The following is a 19125-nucleotide window of genomic DNA, read 5'->3' on the forward strand; positions in this document are numbered from 1 at the left end:
GATAAACATACATCTGTATTTCCAGGTAAGCATTATTAATTTTAATTTTCCAGTGCACCCAAATCGGTGTGAGCATAACATATAATTTGGAAATTACAACTAACATAAAACCATCCAAAACTTAAGTCTAACACATACATGCACATAAATAAATCCCTTACATACCCCCCAAAATTTAATTTATACGCATACTGTGCACTGATTTTTGACTTGATACCGTTCACCAAATAATTGAGTTCTCCGACCTCCTCGCACCCAAATGCGCGCCTATACCAACTCTTTATAAACGCACAGACCTTGTCCCAACAAAATTCTTATGCGACGAAACAACAAACAAGCTTCAATAATTCCTGAAATAAAACATTGCAAAGTATCCCTCCAAATAACAATATAATCTAAACACAGATACACTTATTTATCAACCTACTTTCCCCTTTCTCTTTGTACACTCTCAATCCTGTCCCATTTCTTTTCGCTCTAAACACTGTTCCCTCAATAAATCGTTCTCAATGCCTAATCCCTTCTCTTTCATCTCTGGAGCGCACATATCCTACTCACCCCTCAATTTCTTACTCGTCCCAAAATAATTAATTAAATGTTTCTTTCGCTCCAATTTCATTTTTTCTCCCTTCTAGAAAAAAATGGTTCAAAAGGCTCTGAGCACGATGGGACTCCACTGCTGAGGTCATTAGTCCCCTAGAACTTAGAACTAGTTAAACCTATCTAACCTGAGGACATCACAAACATCCATGCCCGAGGCAGGATTCGAACCTGCGACCGTAGTGGTCTTGCGGTTCCATACTGCAGCGCCTTTAACCGCACGGTCAGTTCGGCCGGCTCCCTTCTCGACCTCTCACTATCTTAAACTTCTCTCGAGACCACACAAGAGGCAGTAAAAATCGTAATGTTCTACCGTACCACTGCAAATCACTTACAGTAAAATCACATTCCTCCATAAGATACCATTCTGTCCAAATATCACTTTCTATATTATAATCAAAATCTCTGTATTCTCCCTTAAAACTGTGGGCACTAGTAACTACATCATCATCATGAAATAAAGCATTACTTTTTACTTCCACGTCATGACAAACACCTTCACAAACAGCACATTCAACAGCTGCTGATACATCATACACCTCGGAACACAAAACCTCATTTATCTCCGTTAACAAATCAATATAAGAACCGTTCATAGTTTCACTGTCCTCTGCCGTTACATCACCTAAATTGTAGTTACAGCGTCGTGCAATTTCAGAATCAACAGTACCATTAAATTCCGCTGCGTTTTAATATAAACCTGAGTATAATACCATTTCCTACCCTACACGCTCCTGCGCCACATTAATTTCAGATCGCACATTAAATTCAGATCCACATTCATTCTCAAACAAACATTCACGATCCACAGATCCATCCAGAATTTCAGGTTCTACTCCATTAGTAGAAAGATATGCACAGATTTCTTCCTCTGAAGTATAAATACCAGCAGCTTCAACTTTTGTAACTTCAGCACACAAAACCTCATTACTACCTTCCTTCAAAAATAATACACCAATATCCACCGGTACACACAGATATTCGTCAACAGTTGACGAGACTGAAGCTACGCCGCTCTCATTAACCGCCTTAACCACTTTCGCGGTCACTCTATCACCTGAAACATCATCACCTTCATCACTATAAAAGGTACCGCTGGTTAGAACCTCTTTAGAATTTTCTATACCATCTAACTCCACCAAATTCAGTTCCACCTCAGCCTCCTTTTGGCACATAGAAACTTTCACTGTATTAACATTCACTACTCTTTCGTCTCACATTCATAAAACACATTATTTAGCCATAAATCGTCATCATCGCCTTTATCGTTATCTTTCATTATCTTAGGATTACGCCTTTTACGTACGATCTGAATTGAAAATTTGCCTCTCTTACTAATTTCATTCCAAAATTTTGACGCCTTTCTGCCGATTTATTTGACACCTATCACATTTCCGTTTACTCGCGTCCTATTCATCGCCGGTTTATTTTGCCATCTCAGGACGTGAGATGCGGCGCAACTTAGTTTCCCGATCTTCCATTACGCTGGTTCATCTCGCCACGATCCGGTCGCTGAGATTTATGTTCTTGGTGTCCGCCCCCGACACGAATGTATCTGTTCCCACTACCCCCTTGATATGTTCCTATTACCATTTCCCCTATAAAAACCGCTGTTTGGATTCACTTGATAACTTCCCGGGTGTCTTTATATTAGTTACTCGGACTGTACTTATGATTTCCACTCTGAAAACTATTTGTCTGGTTGCTTTGCGGTTTAAATTCCAACGCCCGTTCTAATAAAGTCCCAAAATTCTTCTGTCGAGTTGCTAGGACTGTGCACTATATCCCATTGCAAATTTTCCAGTAACCGCCTTTTTAACGACGTAATTTCAGGAAGCACTCCCTATGGACGTTTCACATGCATTAATCTCGCAAGTTAACGTTTACAAAATTCTCGCTTCGACCCGTTCCCGTTTTTGAATGTTGACTCGTTCAGAGAGTCATTTTGGAGTCGCGTTTGCTTCGCTTCACACCAGAACTTCTGGAAGCTCCTTTCAAATAATTCGTAGGCAGTGAATGTATCACTGTGTATAATTGCCCACGATTGCGGCTCACCTTCCAAATGTCTTTTCACTAATTTTATCTTCTCCTTGTCTGACATTTCCCTTATAAAACCATCCCTGCATGCTGCTATAAAATTTACTGGGTGATACTTCCCTTCGTCTCCTGAACATTTGGCCGTTTTCGGGTTCATCCGCGGAACGCTGTAGAGGTTTGATGTGCTGCTAACGAATTCAATTCGCTTTTTATTTCATATATTTGCTTTTTAATTTCACCATTTTCAGTTTCAACGCCAGATTCTACTTGCTTATTTATTTTATCTACTTCTTTCTCCCCTTTACCTATTCGAACGGATAAGTTGCTAATAGCATCTATCGTCTCAGGCGTTAGAGCATCTTGCCAACTCATACAATTTATTACGTTTCCCCCCAGATCTGCCCGCAACTTCTCAACTTTATCGCTGAAATTTTTCTCCGCTTGATCTACATTAGAGTCAAGTATCTCAACTTCATCAGAAATTTTGTCCATTTCATCCCGAATGGTTTTTAATTTTCCGTCTATAAATTCCTCAATTCCACTAGCAATTTTACCTACTTGATCTTTCACAACCGAAGCTATATCGAATCAAACGGAATCAGTTTTTAAATTTACGTCACCCAAATAGGTTTTAATAGAATCAGTTTTGGATCCCAGTCCTCTTCCCATTTGCATTAATTGCGACGTCATGTCTCCCCAAAATTGATCTCCATTGCCTGATTTCAGACTATTTGCACTACTAAATTCACCGCCGATCACGTTCTCCCGCTCCGGCTTCGGGTTAAGCGGCTCGCTAGTATTTTCGGACCCACAGAAACTGTCCGACTGCTTAATATTAGCGACGTCTATTATTGGCGATATAACTACAGAATCATATATAATCTCGCTATCACAACATGTACTGAACTTTGTCGTGCTGGATCCTTCTGCCATTGTATTGCTGCCGATGTTGCAGTTGAAGCCGATGCTGAAGCTCTCGTAGCCTCTGCTGCGGTACTGCAACCGTCGTTACGCGATGAATCGCAGTTGAAGATGTCGCTGCTGGCTGGAACCACGTGCTTTCGATGTCGCCTCTTCTTCTTCCGCGTTACTTTTTTATCTCTCTTAATCGCTGCTAAAATTCAGTGCACACAACTGTTGCAAAATTAATAGCTCATAACCCCCACGCAAACTGTCTAAACTACCACAGATTTGGGACCTCGCTCACAGAATGCCGTTAGCTGTGAGAATTACGATAGTATTTCCACAACTATTAAAGAAACCTAATATTCAGTTCTGAACCGATCTCACATTTAACTTTAGTGAGAGGTCCTGCCTATAGAAGTTCAGATAATACTTTTGGAAACACTTTGAAGAATTCAAATCCAATTCTAAAACTTTCCGTACTTTATATTCCGCAACTAACACTTTCCAAAATACTATCCCGGACGAGCGACTAATTGCGAGCTGACATCCCAAAGATGTTCGGCCTCACATACGGTTCCTATTCGTCCACATATTGCGGCAGGGCGGTTTTCTTTCTCTTTACGTCGTTGCCACTGTGCAGGTTACAAATTAAAATTCACCTACCTCAGAACGACGTCTGCTCGATGTCCCTTCACTCGGCAACGCAGATACTTTTACAGATGATGTAAAAGCAGCGTTGATAGAAAACACCTTCTAATTTCTACAACTACTGAGGCCGAGCAACTATAGTTACTTAAGAAAGTTCTGTAGAAAATCTGTCATTCAATTTTATCGGGCAGTAAGAAAATGGATTGGCTTCTGGAAAATAATGTCCGAAAATTTAAAAAAAATTTTTTTATTTTTTCCTTGATAGCCAAAAAAAAGTAACATTCAGCCCACATTTTACTATTAGCTATTTTCTTCCAGTTCACAACTCATACACACATTTCACCTGCACAGCAGCCAGAAATCTGTCCAAACCCGACCCGAATTAAACAACGTTTTCACATTCATTAACTCCACCACTAATTTGAGTTATTACATTAGGACCTTTTTGTAGATTTCTAAAAAACAAACTGCTCCCCAAAAATCCTCAGTGGTTAAATACTGAAACTTGCCAATATTTCATACGCGAATGTCTGTCCAACAGATTTAGTCTAAATCTCTGAAATTTCGCCAATAAGTCCTCAACAGCAACTGCTATCGACTTAGCTCACCAATATTTCAATCACTAAGAAATTCTTCATCTTACACATTATTTTGACTGGCACTATTAACATGATCATCTGTGTACAAAGCTAGTGAGCGACTCCCTTCCTCCACCCTCACTCCCAGTATAACTTATAACTATCATGTAATGAGCGGGAACCGTCTCAATTCTGATTTTCTGACCATACTCGCTGCCAATCAGAATGGTCGCTCATCATCATACTCGCGCCAAAACTGGCCTGCATCATTCCTTATACACATGCAAATATTAAAGTAATGTTTAATAAACGAAAACGAAATAATTCTGGAAATATTCTTTAGATACAGATTTTACTGCTGCTGACTTTCTGGCTGACCTGTTACAATAGCAAGCACCCCTAGACATACATCTACATCTACATTGATACTCCGCAAGCCACCCAACGGTGTGTGGCGGAGGCCACTTTACGTGCCACTGTCATTACCTCCCTTTCCTGTTCCAGTCGCGTATGGTTCGCGGGAAGAACGACTGTCTGAAAGCCTCCGTGCGCGCTCTAATCTCTCTAATTTTACATTCGTGATCTCCTCGGGAGGTATAAGTAGGGGGAAGCAATATATTCGATACCTCATCCAGAAACGCACCCTCTCGAAACCTGGCGAGCAATCTACACCGCGATGCAGAGCGCCTCTCTTGCAGAGTCTGCCACTTGAGTTTATTAAACAACTCCGTAACGCTTTCACGGTTACCAAATAACCCTGTGACGAAACGCGCCGCTCTTCTTTGGATCTTCTCTATCTCCTCCGTCAGACCGATCTGGTACGGATCCCACACTGATGAGCAATACTCAAGTATAGGTCGAACGAGTGTTTTGTAAGCCACCTCCTTTGTTGATGGACTACATTTTCTAAGGACTCTCCCAATGAATCTCAACCTGGTACCCGCCTTACCAACAATTAATTTTATATGATCATTCCACTTCAAATCGTTCCGCACGCATACTCCCAGATATTTTACAGAAGTAACTGCTACCAGTGTTTGTTCCGCTATCATATAATCATACAATAAAGGATCCTTCTTTCTATGTATTCGCAATACATTACATTTGTCTATGTTAAGGGTCAGTTGCCACTCCCTGCACCAAGTGCCTATCCGCTGCAGATCTTCCTGCATTTCGCTACAATTTTCTAATGCTGCAACTTCTCTGTATACTACAGCATCATCCGCGAAAAGCCGCATGGAACTTCCGACACTATATACTAAGTCATTTATATATATTGTGAAAAGCAATGGTCCCATAACACTCCGCTGTGGCACGCCAGAGGTTACTTTAACGTCTGTAGACGTCTCTCCATTGATAACAACATGCTGTGTTCTGTTTGCTAAAAACTCTTCAATCCAGCCACACAGCTGGTCTGATATTCCGTAGGCTCTTACTTTGTTTATCAGGCGACAGTGCGGAACTGTATCGAACGCCTTCCGGAAGTCAAGAAAAATAGCATCTACCTGGGAGCCTGTATCTAATATTTTCTGGGTCTCATGAACAAATAAAGCGAGTTGGGTCTCACACGATCGCTGTTTCCGGAATCCATGTTGATTCCTACATAGTAGATTCTGGGTTTCCAGAAATGACATGATACGCGAGCAAAAAACATGTTCTAAAATTCTACAAGAGATCAACGTAAGAGATATAGGTCTATAGTTTTGCGCATCTGCTCGACAACCCTTCTTCAAGACTGGGACTATCTGTGCTCTTTTCCAATCATTTGGAACTCTCCGTTCCTCTAGAGACTTGCGGTACACGGCTGTTAGAAGGGGGGCAAGTTCTTTCGCGTACTCTGTGTAGAATCGAATTGGTATCCCGTCAGGTCCAGTGGACTTTCCTCTATTGAGTGATTCCAGTTGCTTTTCTATTCCTTGGACACGTATTTCGATGTCAGCCATTTTTTCGTTTGTGCGAGGATTTAGAGAAGGAACTGCAGTGCGGTCTTCCTCTGTGAAACAGCTTTGGAAAAAGGTGTTTAGTATTTCAGCTTTACGCGTGTCATCCTCTGTTTCAATGCCATCATCATCCCGTAGTGTCTGGATATGCTGTTTCGAGCCACTTACTGATTTAACGTAAGACCAGAACTTCCTAGGATTTTCTGTCAAGTCGGTACATAGAATTTTACTTTCGAATTCAATGAACGCTTCACGCATAGCCCTCCTTACGCTAACTTTGACATCGTTTAGCTTCTGTTTGTCTGAGAGGTTTTGGCTGCGTTTAAACTTGGAGTGGAGCTCTCTTTGCTTTCGCAGTAGTTTCCTAACATTGTTGTTGTACCACGGTGGGTTTTTCCCGTCCCTCACAGTTTTACTCGGCACGTACCTGTCTAAAACGCATTTTACGATTGCCTTGAACTTTTTCCATAAACACTCAACATTGTCAGTGTCGGAACAGAAATTTTCGTTTTGATTTGTTAGGTAGTCTGAAATCTGCCTTCTATTACTCTTGCTAAACAGATAAACCTTCCTCCCTTTTTTTATATTCCTATTAACTTCCATATTCAGGGATGCTGCAACGGCCTTATGATCACTGATTCCCTGTTCTGTACATACAGTGTCGAAAAGTTCGGGTCTGTTTGTTATCAGTAGGTCCAAGATGTTATCTCCACGAGTCGGTTCTCTGTTTAATTGCTCGAGGTAATTTTCGGATAGTGCACTCAGTATAATGTCACTCGATGCTCTGTCCCTACCACCCGTCCTAAACATCTGAGTGTCCCAGTCTATATCTGGTAAATTGAAATCTCCACCTAAGACTATAACATGCTGGGAAAATTTATGTGAAATGTATTCCAAATTTTCTCTCAGTTGTTCTGCCACTAATGCTGCTGAGTCGGGAGGTCGGTAAAAGGAGCCAATTATTAACCTAGTTCGGTTGTTTAGTGTAACCTCCACCCATAATAATTCACAGGAACCATCCACTTCTACTTCACTACAGGATAAACTACTACTAACAGCGACGAACACTCCACCACCGGTTGCATGCAATCTATCCTTTCTAAACACCGTCTGTACCTTTGTAAAAATTTCGGCAGAATTTATCTCTGGCTTAAGCCAGCTTTCTGTACCTAAAACGATTTCAGCTTCGGTGCTTTCTATCAGCGCTTGAAGTTCCGGTACTTTACCAACGCAGCTTCGGCAGTTGACAATTACAATACCGATTGCTGCTTGGTCCCCGCATGTCCTGACTTTGCCCCGCACCCGTTGAGGCTGTTGCCCTTTCTGTACTTGCCCAAGGCCATCTAACCTAAAAAACCGCCCAGCCCACGCCACACAACCCCTGCTACCCGTGTAGCCGCTTGTTGCGTGTAGTGGACTCCTGATCTATCCAGCGGAACCCGAAACCCCACCACCCTATGGCGCAAGTCGAGGAATCTGCAGCCCACACGGTCGCAGAACCGTCTCAGCCTCTGATTCAGACCCTCAACTCGGCTCTGTACCAAAGGTCCGCAGTCAGTCCTGTCGACGATGCTGCAGATGGTGAGCTCTGCTTTCATCCCGCTAGCGAGACTGGCAGTCTTCACCAAATCAGATAGCCGCCGGAAGCCAGAGAGGATTTCCTCCGATCCATAGCGACACACATCATTGGCGCCGACATGAGCGACCACCTGCAGATGGGTGCACCCTGTACCCTTCATGGCATCCGGAAGCACCCTTTCCACATCTGGAATGACTCCCCCCGGTATGCACACGGAGTGCACATTGGTTTTCTTCCCCTCTCTTGCTGCCATTTCCCTAAGGGGCGCCATTATGCGCCTGACGTTGGAGCTCCCAACTACCAGTAAGCCCACCCTCTGCAACTGCCCGGATCTTGCAGACTGAGGGGCAACCTCTGGAACAGGACAAGCAGCCGTGTCAGGCCGAAGATCAGTATCAGCCTGAGACAGAGCCTGAAACCGGTTCGTCAGACAAACTGGAGAGGCTTTCCGTTCAGCCCTCCGGAATGTCTTTCGCCCCCTGCCACTCCTTGAAACGACCTCCCACTCTACCACAGGTGAGGGAACAGCCTCAATGCGGGCAGTATCCCGGGCAACCACAGTCTTAGTCCGATCAGGGGATGCGTGGGACGAGCTGGCCGTCCCCGACAAACCCCCATCCGGACCCCCACAGTGATGCCCATTGGCAACAGCCTCAAGCTGTGTGACCGAAGCCAACACTGCCTGAAGCTATGAGCGTAGGGATGCCAACTCAGCCTGCATCCGAACACAGCAGTTGCAGTCCCTATCCATGCTAAAAACTGTTTTGCAAAGAACGTCTGAACTAATCTACAGAGACTGGGACTATCTGTGCTCTTTTCCAATCATTTGGAACTCTCCGTTCCTCTAGAGACTTGCGGTACACGGCTGTTAGAAGGGGGGCAAGTTCTTTCGCGTACTCTGTGTAGAATCGAATTGGTATCCCGTCAGGTCCAGTGGACTTTCCTCTATTGAGTGATTCCAGTTGCTTTTCTATTCCTTGGACACTTATTTCGATGTCAGCCATTTTTTCGTTTGTGCGAGGATTTAGAGAAGGAACTGCAGTGCGGTCTTCCTCTGTGAAACAGTTTTGTATACTTTAGTCAGCAATTGCTGCTCTCAAATTCTGACCAAAGACCTCCACAAAGTTTTTTCGAAAACATTACTGTTCTTTTTGAATACGTTACCAGCAATGTAGGTAAATAACATAGGATCAGTTTCCCACGACAGGCTTGTGTTTCTCTTGCAAGTTACTTAAGACGGTATATAAAGCAGCATTGGAATTAAACGAATGTCCAACATACACACTCTCATTTACTCACATTTACTCCCACGACCTTACAAGACACAAATAAAAACTTTGTCTGATTTTTATATTACGAAAATTTAAAGTAATTAAATTTTTAATATGAAAATCTCAGTTAATTAATTATGCACACTGAGGTTTCGGTTCATGCTTTCGAATTATACCAAAAGATGAACTGTCATATTTCGTAACTGAATTTCTTCCCAAAGTATCGGTTTTATACTTTTCAGTAATTTTTTTATCTCCGAAACTATGATAGTTACAATGTTCAAATTTTTATACTATTTTCTCCTGAATAACAAAAGGTAGTGTACCGATTTTTAAAATTATTGAAATGTATTTAATATCATTCATTTAGGTTCATGTAGGTGGTGAAGGTACGTGTCCAGTAAGAGACCTTGAATTGCTTTTCCAAGGCAGGCAGGGACAGATGCTTGTGTGTCTCTCGGTTAGGCCGCTAGATGTCAGCCCCCGAAGTTTCATGCAAGAAGATATCCTAAAACAAACGTTCGCTCGGAAAAAACTTGCGACGCTACACACCCTCTAAGAACCTAAAATTTCTTTTAATTGCTTTTTATAGTTCTTAATGCGTCCAGAAGTTCAATCTGTAATTACCACGACACTGCTTATCAAATATTATTGGTTAAAAATAGTCTTATCCTGCTACCCGCTCCTGTGTACGGGAACGCGTTATGCAGATCTTGGTGTCACTCGCGTCCATCTAGAAAAGTTTTTACTGAGTTTAACGAAGGCGATGTTGGCCTGATGTATTCGACGATGCCCTTTGGCTACCCTGACTAAGTGATCCTTCTAAGAAATGCCGAATTAAGATAACCTGAAGATGCCTGAATAAGAAAAAAAAATAGTTGAAAAATAAAAAACTAAAATTGCAACCAAGACCGTTTCTAGCCAATACTGTTAAGCACTGGTTTGCTGTATTCCTCATAGGCATTGGAAGAATTTCTACTGCTTATTAAACTCTGTTTTTCCGCAATTAACCAAATATTTAAACTTCATGACAGTATTATATACAATTACATTGAATATCAAAGGCTAGCACTGAATAGCATTCAATCAAATTAATTCAGAGAAAATTTCCATCTTTCTCCAAAATCACATTTTTCTCAACATTAAATTAGCATAATATTTTCATTGAACTTTTCTTGATATTATAATCTTCTCTGAACAAAGTTCTTAATCTTTCACTTTGACTTTAAGCAAAAATAGTAATTTTATGAAGTCGCTTCAACAACATTAAAAAATTTACTTACATGCAATATAGGCACTGTGTAGGGTGTCCTTTCCTGAACTTTAACAGAATATATTCACTTCGACATGGGGGTCGTAGTTTTACCTAATATTTCTATGGCAACACGTTGGGATATCTGCCTCCAATGAATAAAATAGGTTCGGATCACTTCTAATCAACACTTACATATGGGAGAAATCATGGCTCGTCACTGGGCTACATAAATGGTTCAAATGGCTCTGAGCACTATGGGACTTAATATCTGAGGATATCAGTCCCCTAGAACTTAGAACAACTTAAACCTAACTAACCTAAAGACATCACACACATCCAAACCCGAAGCAGGATTCGAACCTTGTACCGTAGCGGTCGCGCGGTTCCAGACTGAAGCGCCTAGAACCGCACAGCCACATCTGCCGGCTGGGCTACATAATTCCAGCCCTTAGTTACAGATTGGATTTCTCTCTGTCTTGTATCGGGTTCTGTACAGTTTTTCCGTAATTGAAAACTACAGTGCGTCTAAGTATCCATGCTTAATATATAGATCCTAACCTAACACACATGTATACTTTAGTCAGCAATTGCTGCTCTCAAATTCTGATCAAAGACCTCCACAAAGTTTTTTCGAAAACATTACTGTTCTTTTTGAATTTACTTCTCTCATTTACAGAAAGCTTTTTTCTGAGACAAATTCATAGTTCACCATTACTCAAAATCTCATATATAGTAGTTACATTCAGTATTAATCATCTCAGTAAAAAGTGAAATAACTGTCCCTCAAAACGCAAACAGTGCCCAATATTGGCACTCCTACTGAAATCTTTTTTCCACAATCTGTTTTAATCATTAAGCAGGTACTGTTGTAAATCCTGCTGACTCCCAAAAAACACTCTTTCTTAACTCTCTCTCAGCAAACCAAATTTACTGCTTGCCTTCACACAAATAAGCTATTGTACACAATGAACAAAATGCAACATCATAAAGCATCCTGAAAAGTTATCTCCACCATCATCTGCGGCTCTGAAAAACATCATTACACAATACGTAAAGAAATGAAAAATTATTGAGCACTGACAATCATTCAGTTCGCCTCCTGCAGTTCTGCAGCTCCTTCTATTTACATCTTTCCTAAAGAGAAAAACAGTTTTATAAAATCACTGAAATATTACTCACATCTTACATAATACAATTTACAAAGAACACCTATTCCGTACAAAAATCCTCATAAAATTCTCTGAAAAATATCTTTTCTATCCTCTGTGGCTTTAGCAAAGTTCTCACATTTACCATATATACAGAATTAGCCATATTGTGGTAACAGATTGAAAATCCTGTATGCCAGCTTATGTGGCTTCCAGCAATACACCTTAGGCACACCTTTAATAAAGTATATAAATTATTGACAAATACTGCCAAGAGTCCTTGTATAAGAAATTCGAACATAACTGATGCCACCTCAGTGGCTCAGCACTTCTCGTACAGAATATTCAAGAAAAATAGAACAAGTCCTTATAGTAAATTACTGCAACCACTAGCCAATTACTGTGGCTCTTCATTACACATAACTGAAGCTAACTCCAGGCAACTTCTGTGGCTCTCAAAACACCTCTAACACCAGTCAGTTACTGTGGTTCTTCATCATCTCATGATAAAATTACATAATATGTATACAGTGCATACAAAACTGGTCCTTATAGAAAAACATTAAGCCCGACTCACCCCAACTTACGTGGCTCTGCAACACATCTCATTCACTATATTCAAGAAAACATACATTACTGACAATATTAAATACACTTTCGTCCATCTCTCTGTGGCTTTCAAATCATCTCATTTATCTTTATGTTAGGTTTGGTCAGTATCTTAGTCCAGTATTAGAATTAATGTGTCAATGTAAGTTTGTGCTGTTTGTGAGGAAAACCGCTCTGCTGATCACCTAAGCTAAGGATAGGAGGGAGGAGCATTGTTGCCGCAATGTTCACATCGCTCAACAGCCCATTGGTAGTGCTGAGTGACAATAAAGAGTCACCTACGTCAAGGATAAGAGGAAAGAGAATTATTGCCTCAGTCATCTCTTTTAATTTCAACAAGTCGGTAACTAGACGTTATTGTCATGGGTCCATACAAGGGTCTGCACAAGAATGGGAAGACCACCTAAGGACGCTGTTAGTGATTTAGCAAAGAAACATTACTAGAAAGCGGTTCTGCTTCTTTCTCACGCCAGGGAAAAAAGAGGGAAGCATTGTTGCTGCAATGTTCACTTCACTCAACAAGTCCGTAATCTGCTAGTAGTGCTGAGTGGCAGTATGAGGAATTGCCTTCGCCACTCCCAAAGTTGGGAAGCAAGGACACATAGATTAAAGATACAGATTGGCGACCGGTTTACGAAAACGAAAAGTGAAGGATTAAACCGATCAGTGGGGCACTCTGCGGGCGCTAACCTCAACGTGCAAGACACACGGCCCTGGAGGAAAAAGACAAGACGGAGAATAGGGTAATAATCCGGTCTAGTACTACGGTTTAAGACTTCTTCCAGAATGTGTATCTTTAAATCAATAATGTTTCTTAATCCGAAAAGTTAATGTGAATTCACATACTCTAGTCTGTAGGCATTAGTTTGCGGTGTCTCTGTAACTCTAAAGCGTCCTACATACTCATCTGTAAATTTCTTAGTTTCAGCCGTAAATTTCTTAGATTTTTCCTTAGTCTTTACTAGCACCTGATCACCAGTCTGAACGCTCGTGGGACTAGCTCTCGCATCATGTCTCCTTTTTCTTTCCAACGCCTTTTTCTAGTATTGGTACGAGCTACCTTCTTCTTTTCTTCCATAGCTAATTTTGTGATTTTAGGGAATTCTACTATATCAAATAGGACGTTGTTAGGTATAATCCCTCCCATTAATTCAACTGGAGCAAAACATGCGGCTTTGTTTTTTAAATTATTAGTTACTTCCTCAAAGTACCCCAAATAATTAGCCCACGCTGAGTGCTTTTTATGACAGTATGTCCTACAGAGGCGGCTAAGTTCTTTCTTGATACTTTCCCTGTGGAAAATAGGCCGAAATTTTGATGTGCTCTATGTTCTTTTTTTTTTACTTAAACATTCTTTAAAACACTTAGATATGAACCGTGGACCATTGTGGACCATTATGTGACAGAATAGCTTTTGGCACCCCAATATTGACAAAACAATGTTTCTCTAGTTTACCACAATTACCTTAGAGTTACCCTTCCTAAACGGTTAAAATTTCACATATTTAGTAAATCCATCTAACAGTACGAATACATGCTCCCAACCTCCCCTTGAAACTGGTAGCGGGCTGAGAAGATCTATTGCTCCTAAATCTAGTTTGTCTTGGAGTTCCACAGAGTACATCTGTACTTGTATAATTCTATTACTAGCTTGTACGTTCAGACACCAGTCACAGTATTCCAGCCTCTTCTGCACTGTGCGCCACTTGTTGTCAAATATTACAACTTCACTTAGCTTGGCAATACATTTATGTGATCCTTAATACCCATATTTATTATGTACAGAATCAATTAACAAAATAACATGTTGTTCAGGGAGGGATACAAATACGCCAATCCTCGTTAGTGTTCTTTCTCCTCCTAAGAAGAATATCTTTGTAAACTTGGAATTATTCTGCTACCTTAGGAAAATCGGGGTGACCTATTCTACTTTTCACCAATTTAAGATTATCATTCTGATTTTGTTTTCGTCTAAGGTTCTTACATATGCGTTTAATCGGTCCCTCTTCCTGGAGTTGAAATACTGCGATCAATATTTCATCGCAATACCTGTTCGTTACATGATCCAACCCCTGCTCTTTATTCTTTACATTTCTGGATAGCACATCTGCCACTACGTTTTCAGCACCCTTTATATACTGCATCTCATAGCTAAATTGTTGCAAATACATAGTCTACCTTCTCAGTCTACCATGTTTGAGCTGACAAGTATTTAAATAAGGTAAAGCACTATGGTTCGTAAAAATCAACACTCTATGTCCTAACAGGTATTGCTCAAACATTTCCAAACCGAAAATAACCGCTAAAACTTACAGCTCAGAGATGCTATAATTTTTCTCCGCTTGTTGTAACGATCGACTTGCAAATGTAATTGTTTTGTGGACCTGTTCTTCTCCAATCATCTCAATGTGAAACAATTCTACCCCCAGACCGTTACCACAGACGTCTGATCCTAAACAAATAGGTTCTGAAAAGTCAGGATGATTCAAAATGTGGCTGTTCACTAGTGCTTCCTTAAGTTTTTCAAAAGCAGTTTGACATTCCAGGATCCACTTATAGGAAACTTTTTTTTTTCAACAATTTCCTTGAACAAGGATCACTAAATAATTTCCCTGCCACAAATTTGCGATAAAATCCAAACAAACCGAATATTCCTTTTAGGTCCTTACATGTGGCTGGTACTGCATAGTCCCTAATAGCATTTATGTTACTTGGATCGGGCATAATTCCTTCCCCACTTACTATATGTCCCAGGAATTTAAACTCTTTTTGACAAATTCTGTCTTTTCTAACTTCAATTTCATCGCTGCTGTTTTAATAGCATTTTACACATTGTCTAACAACAAACAGTGCTCTTCCCAAATCCACTCTTACGTCCACGTAAACAGTAATTCGCCTCAATAACTGAGACCTAAAACGTGAGACATTGCCTTGACTAATGCACAAACACTGATATTTAACCTAAAAGGCACAACCTTATACTGGTAACATCGTCCTTCAAACAAGAACGCTGTAAACTTTCTCGATTCCTTAGCCAGAGGTAGATTCACGTATCCACACGTAATCCATAGAAGTAATAAACAACGTAGCCCCTTTAAAATTCTGTAATAGTTCTTCAGTGTTTATTGGCCTGTCACTCTCTGGTAAAACAATGTTATTCAACTCCCTAGCGTCTAAAACCAGCCTAATTGAGTCGTCCTTTATAGGTACAACAACCAGTGGGTTATTGTATACACTAACAGATTTTCAATTATCCCCCAATCACGGATTTTCTGTATAAGGTCTCGAACAGCTTCCTTATGCGCTTCTGGAACGGCAAATGGTTTTTTGAAAAAATGTGCATCTTCTTTCACAGTTAAGTAGCATTCGTATTTCCAACTAATCCAGGCTGATCTGAAAATACCTCACGATATTTACTCAAAATTTGTCTTAAAACGTCCTTTTGTATTTCAGTTAATTCTGTAAGTTCCTCTCTCCTCGATCCGAATTCTGACACTCTCTAGCTCAGAAGGATCCACTTCCTCCCTTTTACCATACTCATTATAGCCTTCGATCAATGTAGCTGCCCTAGAGTATCGTGTAGGAATGTCACTTTGTTCTTCGTTTACACTCTGTCTTTTTTCCAACGAATAGCTATACTGTATGGATAAATGATGATGGCGTCCTCTTGGGTAAAATATTCCGGAGGTAAATTAGTCCCACATTCGGATCTCCGGGCGGGGACTACTCAGGAGGACGTCGTTATGAGGAGAAAGAAAACTACGGATCGGAGCGTGATATGTCAGATCCCCTAATCGGGCAGGTAGGTTAGAAAATTTAAAAAGGGATATGGATAGGTTAAAGTTGGATATAGTGAAGTTCGGTGGCAGGAGGAACAAGACTTTTGGTCATGTGAACACAGGGTTATAAATACAAAATCAAATAGGGGTAAGGCAGGAGTAGGTTTAATAATGAATAAAACAATAGGAATGCGGGTAAGCTACTACAAACAGCACAGCGAACGCATTGTTGTGGCCGAGGTAGACACGAAGCCCACGCCTACTACAGTAGTACAAGTCTATATGCCAACTAGCTCTGCAGATGACGAAGAAATTGAAGAAACGTATGATGAAGTAAAAGAAATTATTCAGATAGTTAAGGGAGACGAAAATTTAATAGTCATGGGTGACTGGAATTCGGTAGTAGGAAAAGGGAGAGAAGGAAACGTAGTAGGTGAATAAGGATTGGGGGTAAGAAATGAAAGAGGAAGCCGCCTGGTGGAATTTTGTACAGAGCATAACTTAATCATAGCTAACACTTGGTTCAAGAATCATAAAAGAAAGTTGTATACATGGAAGAAGCCTGGAGATACTGACAGGTTTCAGATAGATTATGTAATGGTAAGACAGAGATTTAGGAACCAGGTTTTAAATTGTAAGACATTTCTAGGGCAGATGTGGACTCTGACCACAATCTATTGGTTATGAAATGTAGATTAAAACTGAAGAAACTGCAAAAAGGTGGGAATTTAAGGCGATGGAACCTGGATAAACTGACTAAACCAGAGGTTGTACAGAGTTTCAGTGAGACCATAAGGGGACAATTAACAATAATGGGGGAAAGAAATACAGTAGAAGAAGAATGGGTAGCTTTGAGGGATGAAGTAGTGAAGGCAGCAGAGGATCAAGTAGGTGAAAAGACGAGGGCTAGCAGAAATCCTTGGGTAACAGAAGAAATATTGAATTTAATAGATGAAGGAAGAAATTATAAAAACGTAGTAAACGAAGCAGGCAAAAAAGAATACAAACGTCTCAAAAATGAGATCGACAGGAAGTGCAAAATGGCTAAGCAGGTATGGCTAGAGGATAAATGTAAGGATGTAGAGGCTTATCTCACTTGGGGTAAGATAGATACTGCCTACAGGAAAAGTAAAGAGACCTTTGGAGAAAAGAGAACCACTTGTATGAATGTCAAGAGCTCAGATGGAAACCCAGTTCTAAGCAAAGAAGGGAAAGCAGAAAGGTGGGAGGAGTATATAGAGGGTCTATACAAGGGCGATGTACTTGAGGACAATATTATGGAAATGGAAGAGGATGTAGATGAAGATCAAATGGGAGATATGATACTGCGTGAAGAGTTTGACAGAGCACTGAAAGACCTGAAACGAAACAAGGCCCCAGGAGTAGACAACACTCCATTAGAACTACTGACAGCCTTGGGAGAGCCAGTCCTGACAAAACTCTACCATCTGGTGAGCAAAATGTATGAGACGGGCGAAATACCCTCAGACTTCAAGAAGAATATAATAATTCCAATCCCCAAAAAGCAGGTGTTGAGAGATGTGAAAATTACCGAACTATCAGTTTAATGAGTAACGGCTGCAAAATACTAACGCGAATTCTTTGCAGACGAATGGAAAAAATGGTAGGAGCCCACCTTAACGGAAGATCAGTTTGGATTCCGTAGGAATATGGGAACACGTGAGGCAATACTGATCCTACGACTTATTTTAGAAGCTAGATTAAGAAAAGGCAAACCTATTTTTCTAGCATTTGTGGACTCAGAGAAAGCTTTTGACAATGTTGACTGGAATACTCTCTTTCAAATTCTGAAGGTAGCATGAGTAAAATACAGGGAGCGAAAGGCTATTTACAATTGGTACAGAAACCAGATGGCAGTTCTAAGAGTCGAGGGACACGAAAGGGAAGCAGTGGTTTGGAAGGGAGTGAGACAGGGTTGTAGCATCTCCCCAATGTTGTTCAATCTGTATATTGAGCAAGCAGTAAAGGAAACAAAAGAAAAATTCGGAGTAGGTTTTAAAATCCATGGAGAAGAAAAAAAAACTTTGAGGTTCGCCGATGACATTGTAATTCTGTCAGAGACAGCAAAGGACTTGGAAGAGCAGTTGAACTGAATGGACAGTGTCTTGAAAGGTGGATATAAGATGAACATCAACAAAAGCAAAACGAGGATAAGGGAATGCAGTCTAATTAAGTCGGGTGATGCTGAGGGAATTAGATTAGGAAATGAGACACTTAAGGTGGTAAAGGAGTTTTGCTATTTGGGGAGCAAAATAACTGATGATGGTCGAAGTAGAGAGGATATCAAATGTATACTGGCAATGGGAAGGAAAGCGTTTCTGAAGAAGAGAAATTTGTTGACATCGAGTATAGATTTAAGTGTCAGGAAATCGTTTCTGAAAGTATATGTATGGAGTGTAGCCATGTATGGAAGTGAAACGTGGACGATAACTAGTTCGAACAAGAAGAGAATAGAAGCTTTCGAAATGTGGTGCTACAGAAGAATGCTGAAGATTAGATGGGTAGAGCACTTAACTAATGAGGTGGTACCGAACAGGATTTGGGAGAAGAGGAGTTTGTGGCACAACTTGACTAGAAGAAGGGATCGGTTGGTAGGACATGTTCTGAGGCATCAAGGGATCACAAATTCAGTTTTGGAGGGCAGCGTGGAGGGTAAAAATCGTAGAGGGAGACCAAGAGATTAATACACTAAGCAGATTCAGAAGGATGTAGGCTGCAGTACGTACTGGGAGATGAAGAGCATTGCACACTATA

The sequence above is a fragment of the Schistocerca americana genome, chromosome X (genome assembly GCF_021461395.2).
Source record: "Schistocerca americana isolate TAMUIC-IGC-003095 chromosome X, iqSchAmer2.1, whole genome shotgun sequence".
Classification (NCBI taxonomy): Eukaryota; Metazoa; Arthropoda; class Insecta; order Orthoptera; family Acrididae; genus Schistocerca; species Schistocerca americana.